Source organism: Equus asinus, chromosome 28 (assembly GCF_041296235.1).
Source record: "Equus asinus isolate D_3611 breed Donkey chromosome 28, EquAss-T2T_v2, whole genome shotgun sequence".
Taxonomy (NCBI): Eukaryota; Metazoa; Chordata; class Mammalia; order Perissodactyla; family Equidae; genus Equus; species Equus asinus.
Window position 1 is genome coordinate 29,098,691 of NC_091817.1, and position 4,450 is coordinate 29,103,140.

Genomic DNA, 4,450 nt, shown 5'->3' on the forward strand with positions numbered 1-4,450 from the left:
ATTAATACGCTTTTTGCCACTACAGTATCTCCTCTAGGAATTCACATCTTTTGTGTCTTTTTTCTTTCATTCAATATAATGTTGTTGAAATGCATCCATATCATGTATATCTCGTGTTCATTCCTTTTCATGGCTGAAAACTATGCCCTTGTATGCGAATCATTACAAATCATTACAACATGTGGCCTCCTGTATCTAGCTCCCCTCATGGACAAGTTGTTTGTGTAGATGAAGAGTAGAAAGAATTAGCATTGATGCTTGTGGAAAAAACTTGGGATTTCAAAAAGGGGTAGAGGCAGTATATGTTAGGGTCTTGGCAGCAGCCGAAATGAACTGTTTTGTGGCCAACAAAGTGGTCTGTGGGAGCCTTAAAATTGGGGCATAGGCTGAGCTGGAATGACGGCATTGGATGCTCTGTATAAACTAGGGATGCAGAGTGGGCACCATTAGGGGATCTGGGAGGTGTATCCGTATCTGTCTTGGAAGAGCTGGTCTTGACTCCTGCCTCAGCTAATTGCTGTTGGTGAGCTTCTTGTTGCTTTTACTGAATATGCTTGTATTTGGCTTTCTTGAGTTTTACTCTATGGTTCTTGAGCCAAACCTGCGCTGCTGTTGGATGTGTCTCCATTTATGAGGCCATTTCTTTCTGAAGGCTAGGGGTGGGGTATTAGTTCTTATTGAACAGAAGCTGCAAATCTTCCAATTGTTTCTCAGTGAACATGGTTCGTTTCCTTTGTGGATACTTCTGGTGCTTTCCTTTAGAAAGTTCCCCCGGGTCTAATGTCCTGTAACCTAGATGTGTTCCTATGCTCTGGTCCAGTGACCTGGTTAGGTCTTATCAGTATTAACTATGGCTATTTTTGGATGTTGAAAGTTGTGGAAATTGTGTATATATTCATTTTTTAAATCTTTCTTTATTGCTTCATTTTTAAAGATAATCAGGATATATCATTTTTATTTGAAAACAATTTGTGGCTTAAATACTTAAAATTTATTCAAATTTTCTGTGTATAAACTGGGGCTTAAATTTAGAAAAACTTTGTATTTTTGACAATACAAATAATACAGATCAGGATATTTCTAAAGAACATTGATAGCTCTTGATTTAATTTCTTTGATTTTAAACATATTAAAGGAAATATATTGAACAGAAAAAGTAAACATCTCAATGACACACAAGTACATTTTTTAAAGTCAAAGGTTAGAAAACAATAAATTATCTAACAATAAAGTAATGGTTAAACAAGTGATGAAACATTAACTGAACATAATCAAATCATAATATTTATTAATTGTATAAACCAACATCAAAATGCTTGATATAATTTTAGAGAAAAACTAGGAAGTGAAATTTTATATACCAAATGTTCACAACTATATAAACATGCCTGAATTACCACATGAGAACACATCAAAAGAGTCAGATTCTCAGGATGATTTGGGTTTTTTTTTTTCATTTTTCTACTTTTAACTCTTCCATATTTTATAAATTTGCTCTCATGGCCATTTTCTTTAACTGTAAGAATATAAACTATTTCAAAAATAAGTATGCAAGTAAATAATGAGGAATTGATAATATATTTCTTCAGTAAATATCTGCTGATCATTCATTTTATAAGTTGGCTTGTTATCTCTTTGGAAGGCAGAAGGATGGGGAATAGGGCAAGTCAATTTTGATAAAAAGGAGAAAGAGAGAGGAAACACTTTACAATCAGCCCTTTTACTCCTTCATGAAGTTTAGCTCTGCTCTCCTTGTGAACTTATTTAGCAGGGATTTAAGTAGATCCAGCCCAATCTTCAGAAACTCAGTATGACGTTCTCCTTTGTCACTGGTGTCTTTGGCATGGTACACCTCTTACAGTATCTGGACTATAAACTCATTATGAGTCCCTGCTAAAACTGGGTTCCATCCCTGTCTCTTACTTTCTCATTTTTCTTCTTAGGAATCTGTATGACTTAACCAGACACAACACTCGTTGCTGACAGACCAGTCTGGTGCCTTCCACATTTGTGAGGTCTGGAGTATCCGTTTTCCCATTGCATTTCTTTCTATCAGTATCCACTCCTTCCTTATTTAAGACACTATTTCTGACCATTGTGGGACTATATCCTGCTGTCCTCTTGGATAATCTGTTCCATCGGGATGCAGGTATCTGTTCAAAATTGACATCTAATGAGGATGACGGAACTAACCAGCAAATGGTCAGTCAGATTCCAGGTAACTTAGAGTTCTTATAATTAATGAATCAGAGACCTGTAGCAATTAATAATGTTTAAACTAAAGTAAGTATGCAAAAGTCAGAATGTGTGTATGAGAGTGAGAGAGAGGATTTTTAACACCATAAGCACCAGTTGTGAGATTATGCAGCCCAGTGGTTTCCAACAGCCCTGTTGTAATAGATTAGTGGGTCATAATCAGTTGGTAAGGTGTTGCATTTAATGTGATCCTACGTGATATAATTTTGCATTAATTAGAGCAAGTAATTAAAGCATATTTTTGTTGTTTTCATTCTCGTGAATCCCACTGTGGTCCCTTATCTCATAGAGAATTAGGAAAGTTTTCAGTCCCAGAATTTCAGCAATCAAGAGTAGTATGTTATGGTGAGCATGTGAATGGCTTTGATTAGGAGAGTTGCTGATACATTAACGTTGAGAACTGCAGATCTAGACAAAACTTCTTTTTCTACTGAGGATAAAAGGAACTCTCTGAAAGGGAAAGTGACTTTTCCAATGTCACAAAGCAAGTTAATTTAGGATTTTTTTTTCTCCCAGCTCTTTGAATTCTCTCTACTCCACCTTCACACACAGATTATTGGGATTTGATAGAGAACATTCAGTATATGATAGGAAGTTCAAACCTATGGCAATGCTCTATGTGAGGGGCATGGGTCTCTGTTTCTGAACACATATTAAGGGGTTACAACTAAATTGTTTTCAGAGAAGAAAATCATTGCTCCCCTCTAGTGTCTTTTGTTTATTCTTATCTTGTCATTTGCAGCTTCCATTAACTTTTCCAGATGCTGCAAAAATGAAAAAAAATATGTGCAAAATGGTTCACGTTAATGATGTGCCATGTATACTTTTCAACTCCCTTTAAGGATAATATTCTTGGGAAACAAAGACTTTATCTTCAGACAGTGAGCAATGGGAAGTTGTGAAGGCCCTAAGTTAATATTATGTTTTTTACACATCATACCAAAAAAACTCCACATCTGATTAGCCTAAATATTTAATTAGTTCTGAAAATGTGATAGAGAAAAATAGTTAACACATGGAATTTTCTGACAGATAATCTGTTATCCACAGAAATTTTTATTGATGTCCCTGAAGCTACGGGGATGATGAACCATTTACCAAATCTAAAGTCTATAAGGCTTCTCAAGAGCAGATGGCAAGACAGTGCCTCACTGAGACAATTTCTGGTACTCCAGTGACATTTATTTAAAAAACAGCAATTCTTTACTGGGCTGCTGCAGTATTTTTAGCTTTTAAGCAAGATTAAGAAATATGCCAAATTTAGTAGACTGTTAATGCGACTTGCTATTTTAAAATACGGTTTGTATTAAAAATTTAATACCAAATATAAAGTAATATAGTGTTAAGAAGAAAAACTAGAGGGATTTCTATAGATTAGCATCTTGTCAGTTAATAGCTGTTAAACAACTTAGTTACCCAGTCTGAGCTTCAGTGTACTCATCTCTACATGGATAGAATTTAGATGAAATTTGGGAAATCTTTCCAATAAAAAAAAATATTTGTTACTGAGAAGAGGGATATATATTTTTTTTATGCAGAGAGAAAAGAGCATAGTTTTCATATAAATGAAAGGATCAAACAGAGAATATACATGGTTTCTGTGAATGTGTTTATGAAATATATTTAACTGTTAGGTAAGATGAGTTCTTCACTGGGATTAATGACTTAATGTGAATCATTGTGTCAATAGGTTTTTGCTAAGAAGGATTCCATTTGGAAATTGAGTTTTAACATCCTCTCTAGGCCTTGAGTAGTCAGATTGATTAAGGGGTGAGGGAGTTTCACCTTGGCACTTGGGGAAGGCTAATTATGACTGTTGGTAGGAAAATTCCCTAGGGGGAGTGTGCCTATTAGAAGAATAATGGAAGGCCAAGGAAATTTCCTGCAGGGAACAAGGCATGGGACAATCTACCTTGACGGTTCTTAGCAGGAAAACAGGAGTGAGATACCATTGTTGCATCTTTACTATGTCCTACACGCCATGCTTGACACATTACAAATATATATCACTTCATTTTTCAAACCACCCATGATGTAACAACAATAACACAAACACTAATAATGAACAGTTTTTAAGCACTTTTTCCAGCCACTTTTATAAGAAATTATGTGTTCAATACTTCCAACAGCTTTATGTGATAACCTAGCTTAGAGATGAGGAAAAGGCATAGACTTAAAAAACTTTACCAAGGAT

General features: G+C 35.2%; 1 pseudogene; it reads right to left on the reverse strand.

Annotated features, from left to right (window-relative positions):
- Positions 1-205: 205 nt before the first annotated feature.
- On the reverse strand, positions 206-2,096 carry LOC106846578 (divergent paired-related homeobox-like; annotated as a pseudogene).
- Positions 2,097-4,450: the final 2,354 nt, after the last annotated feature.